Source organism: Lissotriton helveticus, chromosome 6 (assembly GCF_964261635.1).
Source record: "Lissotriton helveticus chromosome 6, aLisHel1.1, whole genome shotgun sequence".
Taxonomy (NCBI): Eukaryota; Metazoa; Chordata; class Amphibia; order Caudata; family Salamandridae; genus Lissotriton; species Lissotriton helveticus.
This window is the reverse complement of record NC_136067.1, coordinates 769,485,535-769,498,139: the sequence shown is the minus strand read 5'-3', so window position 1 is coordinate 769,498,139 and position 12,605 is coordinate 769,485,535. Positions and strand designations below refer to the sequence as shown.

At 41.6% G+C, this 12,605-nt stretch overlaps 1 protein-coding gene across 1 annotated transcript in view; it reads right to left on the bottom strand.

Moving 5' to 3' along the window:
- The window catches only part of BACH2 (BACH transcriptional regulator 2), a 688,374-nt gene that overhangs the window by 414,877 nt on the left and 260,892 nt on the right, over nt 1-12,605 (bottom strand). The gene's annotated exons all lie outside the window — the stretch shown is intronic.

Below are 12,605 nucleotides of genomic sequence, written 5' to 3'. Positions count from 1 at the left end.
TTTGTACTGCTATCGCTAATCCATGACTGTATTGCTTTATCATGTTTTTTTATCTCTTATGTTTATTTGCCAATTTTCAATAATCTTTTGCTATGTACATGCTTCTATAACTTTAAATAAAGGTTAACAAAAATAAACCAATAGGCTATTTTAAAACAGAACTAGCCTCTTTCTGAGACGAAAATGTGCCTTACAATTCCCTCACTGACTTGCCAACCATATTGAAATTCAATGTTACCATTTCCAACAACCTGCACCTTCTGGCTCACACTGATAGATCAACCCCATATGCCACACAACATGCAATGGCATGACAATGCCTGATGTGTTATGAAGAAGAGCATTAACGGAGAGTTAAAAAAACAAGCCTGACTAACCGATGCACCCAGAACATGGTTCTACGATGATGGGCAAACTCCATGCCCCCTCTGCCCTTGCTGCTGCACCCTGAAGCAAACTCCCCCACTGCTCATTCTTCTACCCCGCCAGTGTAGAGAATCTTGAATCGCTACGTGCCCCCAAAATTATGAACATCACTCAATTCTTTTTGTACAGGTATATTCTACCTAATTCACCACAGAAACAAAACATACGTAGAACTTTCTATGACTTGTGCACAAATGTCTACACAAACTTGAGAAAAAGTGTAATGATCTTGAACGTCTCTGAAGTCATCTCAAACATATTCCCATCTTTACGAAATAAATGCACAACATTATTCGGAAGATGTGACACGATATTCACCATGATGACTGCGAGGATTACTATGTCACTGGGACACACACACATCAAGAATACCAGACCTGAAGAAACAAAATCTGCTGACTGCCGACCCCAACCAAGTGAAGATTCAAAGGGTGAGATTTAGTAGGTGAGAAAGCTAAACTTGATGGTTACTCTACAGCCTTGCATTGCAGTGAAAACTGGGGTCTTGCCCCATGCCTGAGTTATGTGGTACAAGGGAAGCATGGGAAGCGATGGACAGATGTCAGTGGATTAAGAGTTCAGGAATTGGATTATCTCTCTCTGTCTCAGCAATCTTTAGTAAGACACTTTTTCTCCATTCACTTTATGGGATTATCCAGAATCTGCTATGCTGGCAAGCAGTTGTTCTTTACAGTTCACAGTTATAATTACATTGAATATGGGTAATAGTATATATACTTATGTTGGTAAATACCCTGGGCTCTGACCTTCACTAATCTCACGAGTAACCGATTTAAGAGACAAGAGGAGAGATCCAAGAAGCTTCAAAGAAAACAAGCATTGGAGAAGCCAATACTTCTAGCCTTAGAAAGCTGGTATGATGGTTAATATATTTTTAGTTTTTGTTTGATGAAATTTAAAAAAAGAAAATTAAGGAAGAGTATTCTAGGGGCCTTTTATTGCCAAAATGAATATATCTTCTAGGATCTGTGGAAAGAAGGTGATTTGTATAAAGACCGTCCTGGCACCTGCACCAGGGGAGCATAGCGAGAATGACAGCATGCAGTCTGTGGTGTGTAAATACAGTTTGTCATACTGGGTGATGGAGGCAATTGGATGGGTTCTGTTGACTGCTTTTTGTTATGTTGGTTTTTGAACTTGCTGACATACACACATGACTCCCGGTATGATTTACACATCAGTTCCATCTAGGTGGCTGGACTGTTTACCACCACTAGCCAGAAAACCAGTGCATGCTACACCATTCAGACATGGTGCAGCACACACTTTTCAACATTGTTTGTAAACACAGGTCAAGACGAGTAGGGCTGGGTCGGGTACGGCTGAGAGTACGCACTACTAAGCTTTTTCCTTTCCTCCCCTTACTACCTCTATTTGTGGTGCTTTTTAAGGTAAATTGCGCTTGCCTGACTACACTGGCTTGTCGGCAGAAGTAAAGTTGTGACAATATTTTGATTGTCAAATGCACTGCAACCAATATTTCTCATGAGGCTCCCTGTGTATCTACTCAAATATTGATTAAGTGGACGCGGTCCCAAATCATTGTCACTTCTCTGTGTTTCCGTTGTGGGGGCTTGTGGAATTCAGCCGCACTTTATGAAGACTATATTGAGATTCCATGCATGCTGTACAGGAGAGACCCAGACAGTTTCTTGCACCACTCTTCTGCTTCTTGACAGCTGACTAAGGATGGACTGCAATCTCAGTGGGACAGCATTCCTACACCTCTGACTTCCTCTCCTCTTAATGCAGCTCAGAAACTATCATCGACCATCCTTTATAGCCTGCAGTAGCTTGGTTTTGATTCCTTGACCAAGTTGGAGGGCCTTGTTTGGACAGCAATTCCATCTTCCTCCTCCCTCTAACTGTCTCTGAACCTTCTTCAGCCAGGACTCAAACGATTACTACTCATAAGCGTTGCCCGGATTCTTGAATTCCTCCATTTGAATCCAGGACACAGATCCCTCATAGCAGTGGAGCTCACAGAACAGGCTCTTACTTCTCAGACCTTTAGTCTACAACAACTCTTATCAAAATATATATATAAAAAGGAAAATAACAATGATATACTAAACATGTAAACAAGAAACACATGTAGCTGGGTGCAGTTAGACAGAAACAATATTCTGCTCGGAACAACTCTGGTCTTTCCCAAACCATGATCGGGAAATCTGTGTAGTCTCCCGGCGCTGGAAGAGCCTGGCTCCAGTAGTGACTACATATGTGAAACTCCTGTGTCCTTTCATGAACCCTTGAGCTTGCGGTGGTCTGGTTACTGGCGAACTAATTCTGGCCTGGACATCTCACACTGGATTAATCCACTCTTTAGCTGCGCTCCATCTCTAGTCAGACTTGGCAGACTGCCTCTTGGGCCTTCGTCAAGAATATGGCTGCAGCTTTCCTGACATATGTGGAGCTTTCTCTTCTAAAGAGCTTAAAATAAAAGGAGATTGCATAGTCAAACAACAGGCAGGTGTCGATAAACAAGCGCTAGGTTCACTTGCAGAGGTAACAGTCAAACCAGACACAAGGAGTAGCTTTTGCGGTCATTTGCTTAACAAGACACGTTTCGGCCAACTGAGGGATTTTAGGGGACCATCACCCTGCTTAGGAAAGGCCAAGGATTTCAAAATGAATGAACACGTAAAAAGTAGATTGGTTGATACTGCAATACTCACACCACAAAAGGTCATAAATAAGGTAACTTGCTGATGAGTGTGCAAAACCTGTTCAGAAACATTTGCAGCCCGGTAGATCAAAAAAGGATGAAAAGCCAGTAGGTGAGATCTAAACATTTACATCTAAACACGATACATGCTTGGACAGCAAGGACAGATAATCTTTGCAACATGCTGTAAAAGAGTAAAGCCCATGAATGGTATACCATTATCGATCCTGCGCTATTTCACACACTGGCTGAGCATGCATTACTTAGTGTTCCAAGTTGTTAAGGAGGTTTCAGATTTCCAGAATCATGGTCTGATAGTCTAACGTGTGAAGTTGTATTCCGCATTATGGTACAATGTAAATTACGTGTATAAGAGTGTAGATATTTCTTCCTGACTCATAGCTGTGGGAGTCAGGGGATTCCATGTTTACTCAACAAACCTTCTGTGAGACGGTAGGCTGGGCTGTGCAGCTACTTGGCAAACTCAACTGAATGAAGACACAAGTTTCGGATAGAGTATCTATCATCACAGTCCTTACAGCATGCGAGGTATACAATTTTCACCTAATCTAAGTTGCATTAGGATTCCACATCAGCGAACTTTCCCCCGTAGTATCACACTGGCAGCCCGTGACAAGTGGAGATCCAAAAGAGGATCCTTGACTGAGACTTTGTAGGGCAAGCAGGAACACAGAGGCAGCCCTGAAATAGTAGCGACAAAAAGCCCTTTTACCCTCCAAGTCCGCTTGCAAGGCTAAGACTCATGAAGTTGGCTCTCTTTCCACCCTGCAGGCCTCTTGGACCCAGCGAAGTTCACTGCATTTGGTCCCTCAGCCGGCGTGTCTAAGATGTGCGCTGAAAAACCAGTGAAGTTATAAGTGAAGTTTTGTAGAGCAACAAGCACTCATTTATCATTCGGAAACCTCTCTTCCCTAATGGTACTCAGCTATGTAAAGCCAAGCCACCACCTGCACTCCCGACACTCTTAACTCATTCTAAGGGTTATTTTGTTTTGTTTCTACCTATGGTTTTTGACATTGTTGGAGCCGATGGAGAGTGGGGTTGATTTCTTGAATCCTATGCTTTTTTATAAATTAGTCATCAGGTTACAAATTAGTAGCAAAAGTTAATTCACCTACGTATAAGTAGTCTAAAAAAAACTCCATATATATTTTCTGGACTCCTTTTTCAATGTCCATGTTCTGACTATGTGTGTCTGGATAGTGGAAACCGTTGGGCATCACTATAATTTCCAGTAGGTTGAGTGTGTGAAATTATCCCTTCTTTTGCCGCTGGGTCACACTTACTAATCTGCTCACCAACATGTACACTAGTGGGGCACTCCAGCAGAGACCATTTTCTATTTGAATGCAGAAGAAGCATCACAATTCGTGTCGATCATTTACACTGACAGGTGTTTCCTCTCAGACAGAATCTTGTGCATGCACAGAGGCGATAGACATCCAAAAAGAATTTTGCGGTTGCAAACCCTGTGACTCACAGAATCCCTTTGTGTAATTTAGAAAAACCATTTTGTGAATCTGAAAAGTTTTTCAGAATCCTAAAATGGGTTTTGTGGCCCATACGGAGACGCAATTTGATAGAAGCTTGAAAGGTGAGTTTCTTCCAAATTGCAATTCTGTATGGTATGTTTCAATGGTTTGCAGCTGCAATTCCGGTTGCAACCCACTGAAAAGTTACAGACTTCTCAAAGGCATTTGATTTGCAAAATGGAAGGAGGCCACTGTAAACACCTTCCCTTGTGGGAACTGGGGTGGCAGTTGCAATGGTCCTGGAAACAATTGCCTGCTCTCCTTTAGGTTAAGGTTTTCTAAAACAAAAAACGTTCTTTTTGTTCAAAGCAGCACCGGTTCCTTTAAGGAAAATGTGTTGCAAGGGCTGGTGGTCTTCGGTCCCTTGCAGGACACCATTTCTGTGATTGAAACCAATCACAGGGAGTCGCAAACTGTGAACTGCCTAATGCATATGAATTCGCCATGTTGTTCTGCAACCCCATAAGAATGGTGATTTTGCGAACAGACCTAATATTACCTAGGTCAGTTCCATCCCCAAAAAGTCATTGTGCATTTTGCAATTATAATTTGCTAATTGAATCTTTGTACATTTATTCCTTAATAAATTAATTACATGTGTGCTCTACTTATCAGAATGTTTTGCGAATCATCTAATTAAACAAGCGTTAGGAGGGTACTGTCACCTCAAGAAACAACCTGGTCAGAAAAACGGGGCATCTCCTGCTAGCCCTGTATGGCGACAACCTCAGGCATAATTGCAGAAACCTAACAAGAAACATCACCAGACACATCTTGGGAAAAAGTAATGAGGGGTATCCCCAATTGCTACAGTTCCTGTTTCTTTCTGTTCTGTGTTAAGGCGGAGTTTTGAAACCCGGTCTCAGATAAGTTTGCTTCATACAACATTGTTATTTTAATTTATTAAAGTGTTCATTTTAACTGTGTGTTTCTACCTACATTTTCTCAGGAGTTTCTGCCCACTCCCGATGACTTTACACCTCAAAGCATTGGTTTACAGTGTTCTATTGACATAATAACCCTACTGGAATGCCCTGTATTCCAAGCTGTCCTTGTACCTGACAAGGATCTTCCACCCAGCACCCGTGCTTCATTTGAGCCAGTGGTTGCTGGTCGGAGCCACCAACCCTTACTTTTGGGGACCAGCCCTTATTGGTCCACATCAGATATCTAGTAATGGAAAAACACACAAATCCGAAAGCTGGAGAAAGAGAAGGACGAAAATCTGTCACAAAGGGAGCACGGGGAACCTACAGGAGTGAGATGAAGGAGCAGGGAAAGTCTGGTAGTGAAGGTGGATATGAGACTATCAGCCTTGGTATTCAGCACGCCGACTTTTAATTAGACTGACCACCAACTTCTAAGCAGTACTCCAGGCACCGGTACTCTTTCTTTTACAAATTAAGTACTGCCCACCACAAAACACAACAGCTTATTTAAAACATATCACGCCCACCTGCCTCCTTTGTGTCACATTGACGCTGCTGATGCAGCGCTACTCCAGAAATAATTTCTAAAATCATATCATCATCATCATAATTCTTTATTTCGGTAAAAATTTTCACCATAAAAGACATTTATAACATCGATAAAAGTACTTAAAAAATAAGATTTATACTTTATAGGGTCACCCATGACCGTTAAAAACAGAGTTTCGTAGTACAAATGTCACATTCTTGGTACGTTAGAGTCAGTGGGCGGCCTTAAGGCATTTTCTTCTCAGAAACCAAATGGCACCCAGGTATTTGGCCACTGCAAAAACGATGTGGTCCGACAGATCTGATTTCAGAACTCTAAAGGCAGCTAAACACTCTCCAAATCCCAAGTTTCTGCATAGATGGACTATCCATTTCTTGCGAATCTCATGGTAGACCGGGCAAAAAAAAGAGTATATGGAGTTCGGACTCATGGGACATTCTACAGGCTGGGCACACACTATCTGATTGTTCTCTCCACTTGCTTGTGAGTGCTCGAGGTGGGAGGGACCCGTGCCTCCATTGCAGATAAAGTTTCCTAAGCAAGGGAGGATACAATTTATCTAGTACTGGCTCAAAGCTGTAGGTGTCCTTAATAAGTAGAAATGACTCCGTTAGTAACCCGGAATTTTGACGGTGTAGGAGTGCCATTAATTTACTATCATGGTATACCTTTGCTTGTGTCCTTTTAGGAAAAAGTGGACAAGTGGATAGAGGATCAGACCACAACTTTGGGAGGCCCAGGCCCTCCAGCTCTGATTTAATAAATTTCAATCATTTAATTTTCCCTGCATTGGGCATAGCGAGCACCTCCTGGAGTCCCTGTCTATAGCTGATCAGTTCGGGAATTGCCCACAACCTACGCCAATAAGCCAAGGGTCGAAAAGCCAGTTCTTCATCTAGGGGTCGCATCCCTAGATCTAGCCTTAGAGGGACAAGAGGCGTACTGGGGGGAAGTGCTACAACCCTCCGAATTAATTTATTCTCCTCTTTTACCAGGTCTGGGGGTACTGCATGGCCCCAGAGCTCAGACCCATACATGGCTGCCCCCCTTGCCTGTGCCTTATAGATCTGTATGGGAGGACCAACGGGCCGAATGGATGACTTGCTTTTACCCAGAAGCTTCATGGTGCCCCCCGAATACTGAACCAATTTGAGGAGTGCTTTCTCCTGGTGCGTGCTCCAGGATAGTCTCTCATTTAGCAATAACTCCAAGGTACTCAAAAGTTCTCACCCTTTCTAATCTACTCTGTCCAATTTTAGGGCTAGAGCGAAATTTCGGTGGGGGGTTAAACACCATGAATTTGGTCTTTAGGGTGTTAATTTCTAGACCATGTTCCCCACAGAAGTCCGCAAAGCCGTCGAGGACACGCTGGATGCCCATTGCAGACTTTGAAAGCAACAGGGTGTCATCGGCGAACATGATCGCCAGCACCCGGATACCCGCCAGTTTTGGAGCATCGGAGTTAACAACCCCATTCAGGTGAGAGATAACCCCGTTGACGTAGAGGCAAAACAGGGTCGGTGCAAGCACACAACCCTGTCTTACCCCCCTGTCAACGGGGAACCTATTCGACAAAGCTCCCTCCTTACCGCACCTCACCTTTGCAAAATTGGCATTGTGGAGCCGAACAATCATCTCCAGCAAGCCCTCAGGGACCCCCAGTTTGGCCAACACCTCCCAGAGCTTTTTGCGGGGGACCAGGTCGAAGGCCGCCCTCAGGTCCACGAATACAGTGTAGAGGCTGCCACCCTCCAACTGCACCGTTTTCCAGAAAATGAGGACGAGCCGAAAGACCTGATCTATAGTTGAGACCTTCTTCCTAAAGCCCGCTTGGAAGGGACTCAGAATATCATATTCCGTCATCCATTCCAACAGACGGTCCAACAGCAACCTGGCGAATTCATATCACCTTTCCCTGAATCACCAAATCATGCATTTACTCATCAGTGGGGCCCATAACACTGTGAGCTACTCACAAAACACTTCCATCTTACTTCATGGATCGGTGAGTTTCAAAGGAGAGCTGCTGTATCATAGCGGAGTGTCTAAATTAAAACTAACTATTTATATTATTTACACCTGCAGTTTTAAAGAGCTTTATCATGGTTTTTATTAACAAAACATTTTTCTTAGACACACCACCATTATGGTTGATGAATCTGCTAGTAAAAAATTAGGCGTAGGAAAATACAAGACCAGCTTTAATTCTCCATTTATCTAATTTTTATTAAAAGCAAAGTTTAGCATGTCTAACAGTGTATTCACTTTATTTATTTCTTTACTCAAAAGATGACTTTAAAAGAGTAAAAGTTTTACCTCAATCAGTAATATTAATTTTTATTTCAGAGGTTCGAAAATAGACATTATTATTTTAGATTTCAGAACACAAGTATTAGCAAAAGACAGATAGTTCCCAAAATTCATTTTCTCCTAACTTCCCTAACTAATAACCTCATCTAAAGCTCATTTCTTATTCAAAGAAAATAGCCAATTATTCAAAGTCTTACATCTCAGGAAAAATCAGCATACCAACAGCATTTCAGGAGGAAGTCGGAAAAGAGTTTTCTCTTAAAGAAAATCAGCACTTTTTATACCTTTTTCACTAACTTTATCTATCTACAAAAGTAACTATCAGCATAAACTCGAGTTCTGATTGGACAAATTTGGGGTGGATGAGCATCACCTCATCATTCTAATATTCAATTTCCGTTGCGTCAGCTGAATTTTAAAGAGTCCTTTGTTTAAGAAAGTCTTTGGCCTAGTCACATCCTCAACTAGCAACTCCATGAACTTTTCCCACGTTCAGTAACTCAAACGTCCATTCTTTTTGGCAGTCATCAGGACTTCCAGGGCATGTTGTCCTTGAACTGGTTTCGTTCATGCATAAGCAGCTCACATTCAAACTCTGACTTGGGCTGCGCATGCTCAGTTTGTCTTCTATTCACAGTTAATAAAGCAGCCATATTTTCACTAGGCCTCACAGGCCAGAATGGGAACTATCATAGAAACAAACACAAATAAATGTTAATTATTGAAATATAGCCCTTCTGTTTACCTCCCCCATACTAAGGTTTCCCTATTAGTTGTTACCTAGCAAAATAAGCAACACATATGCTCACCTGTCTTCATGTTTTTGCCACAAAATACATAAACAGAAAGCACATTTATGCCGCTTTTAATTATTTCAAAGCTTTTGCATTATTTCACATCACAACAATAACATTAATTAGTTATATTTTCGCCATACAAGCAGATTGGTATTCCCACGTGTATTTGTGTGTGTATTTTATATTATGTTGGTTAATGTTTTCCACATCATGAAATTAATAAAGGTTACAGTTAGGAGGAAATTATTTTGCGAGGGGTATACTAAATTTTGTTTCTCCACCTCGCTCCATCACTGCACATATTGACTTTCCAAATTTTGCCAAGTAAGGGTTCTTTGTATCAACGGTCTCGTTTGATGAGCCTGAGGACTGGACGCTACAGACGCTGGTCATCCAAGTGTGTGCGCTTCACCATGGGCAACGTTTTTCATCAGAGACTACCAAGTTTAATTAGTGTGGCTCTAACAATGGCCAACATATTTCTACCTAAACAGAACAGCTTCCCTAGCAAAGCCTCAAGAAATAATGTTTCCGTTTATGAAGAGTACTGTAGCTTCACGCCAAAGAAGTAAAACTATATTTATGTAAATTGTCGATTGAAGCATTGCAGTGGTATCTGTATTAGTGTGAAAGGTTTGGCCAGGATAACACATCCTGCTAGAGAAGGTGATCCTAAGACAAATAACTGGGACACAAGTTTAACTAAGAAAAATACTATGTATCCCCAAATACACGTGCTTCTGCTAACCAATCATCTTTATTTTGGTGTCAATTTGACACACTTCTGCTAGGTTACCATTTGGACAGCCATGTCCCTTCACTTATTGTACTGTATTGTAATTGAATTTCTATAGCGCTTACTACCTCTCCCGAGGCATCGAAGAGCTTTTTCGGCGAGAAGCACACTACTCTGAAACACACATAGGATTAGTGGTGAATACTTATGGTATAAGCAACAAACTGAATTATAGCATTAAAATAAATATTTGCTGTTCACAGGAAGTGACGTCTCTATAAGTAAATTTTATGGAGTGCGCACATTGGGCAACAGAAATATTTACATTTGACTTTGTATGTGTGCCTATATATCTATGTTTAGATATATACATATATAAAATGTCACATTTAAACACTTTATGCAGACAACACTGCTTTTCCATCAAAGGGGGTTGGACAAACTAATGGGGTGTGTGGTAAGGCGCAGTGTTTATTTTTTCTGTCGCCTCTTGGTACATACAGGAGCTCTACTGGTGGAGCACAGAGTTGGTTGCGAACAAATAGAGTTGGGGAAGGGCCCCTTCTCCCTCCCTCCCTCTAGAGACTGCACAGTGCAAGAATCTGTGAAGTCTCCCAACCACTGCAGCAACAGTCTATTCCAAATATTGAATGTAGATGCTGGGGCAGTACTAATGATTCTATCTCGTTAAAACAGATACATGTTTTACTATCCCAACAAGCCTCTTTTTCAGCTCATTTGGTATGTGGACTCCTGATAAGCCAGTCTTGAAATGTGTACATTGATTGCAGTGGTAATTAGATTAACATTTAAAATTTGTTTTCTATTTTTAGAGGGAGGGGAAACACAACGGGTGAAAAAAGTCTTAGAATATCAACCCTAAATCCTACAATAGTAAGGATGCTGATCTGGTTATAGTGACTCGGGTGAAAATGCCTGTAGCCAAGGATATTTCATGGGACAAATGGACACACCAAAGGAGATCTACAAACCCCTTCCACACACAAGGATTGCTCATTAAACCTCCCATTTCCAGGTCGCCATCAGAAATAACTTCCCAGGTCGATCCCCAATACATACAACCATTGCATGCCAACCAAGGATTCCTGTCTGGTGGGAATGCATAGTAATGACAGTGATAAGATGATCAACGGGGTTTTCCTAAGGGCAGTGACTAGTAATGAGTACAGACCATCTTGATCACCTTTCTTCTATATGGGGATTCAATGCTTTAAATATATTTGATAACAGGTGTACCAGAAATATATAACAAGCACTGATAAAGCCAATTGGTATTTAAAAAACGAGTGCCAAACTATATACTTTGCTAATGATTCCTTTATTTGACAATGCAAAAATTGAAAAAAAATTGTAAGTAAGCACCAGTGTATCACCAAACAGGTGGCTTTCTGGGAATGCTTTTATTATATGAGAAAACTATTCTAAGGAGGCCACCAGGGTGTCACAACACACATGCACATATGAAAAGCCATTTTGCAATGGCTTTTATCATGTAGACAGATGTGCAAGATGGTTGCCCATTTGTACGCATGGATGGTGATGCACCAAAAGGTCATTTGTGTCACTTTCATTAAAAGTTAAAATTATCATTCCAAGATGGCCATCAGCTATTTAAAACATTCATTCAATAAACAAAACGTATGCACAAGAGCGCATAACAATAAAAGGAAGTGGCCAGGTAGTAATATGCAGCTGCTGGATTTTAATAACTTTAAAACTTTTTTTTTTAAAGAGTGAGGAAATCCATTGGGCTCCCATGGAGTGCTAACAAACAAAAGTAAAAAAAAGAATTCTGTGAAGTGAGGAGTGGAATGATACAATTCATCCAGGCAAAATGCTGGTACAAAAGCTATGCTTCAGCGGTGGAACAAAAACACGAATAGGGAGGAAAGCCACCAAATCAGAAGCACTGAACTGAGATAGACAATGCCATCCAATCATAAGCATAAACAAAGTGGAATCCACTCAAGGTGGTGGTGATCCTTAAAGTGATGGGGAGACACACAGTGTTGTTTAAATGCCCCACACACACCAACAGGCCCCTTGGTGTCATGCTTCATCATCGGGGCCTTCGCACCCCTCTACGGGATGCGGCGTGCTACGACTCGCGGATACGCAGGAGCACTTTGAAGTGAACTATGTGTGGGGGTGTGTGTATATAGATGTGAGTGAGGTGAGGTGAAAAAAGTGAAAGGTTAAAAAATACCTGGCACGTGGGAAGAAAAATTATTTAATTTAATCCCCGGCTGGTATTACTAAAAGAAGTGCAGGGCGTGGTTAGATAGATACGAGTTAAGGTATCAAAAACCACTAGTAAAGTGTCAACATGTTTCGGAGGTCACAGCCTCCTTCTTCAGGACAAGGGTTGTGCACTTACCCTCCCCTTACTCACATGCAAAATGTAAAAGTGTATTAAAAAATTAACAAAATTACCACAATGTGTAATATTCCTAACAGTGTTTTATAGTGTTAGCGAATGCAGTTGCGCCCAGTTGGCGAAGAACCTGTGGAAAGAAATGCATAGATAAATACATGCATATGTCACAGACAGGTCACTGGAGAAGAAGAAACCTTCTCTGAGTGTCACCAGGTCA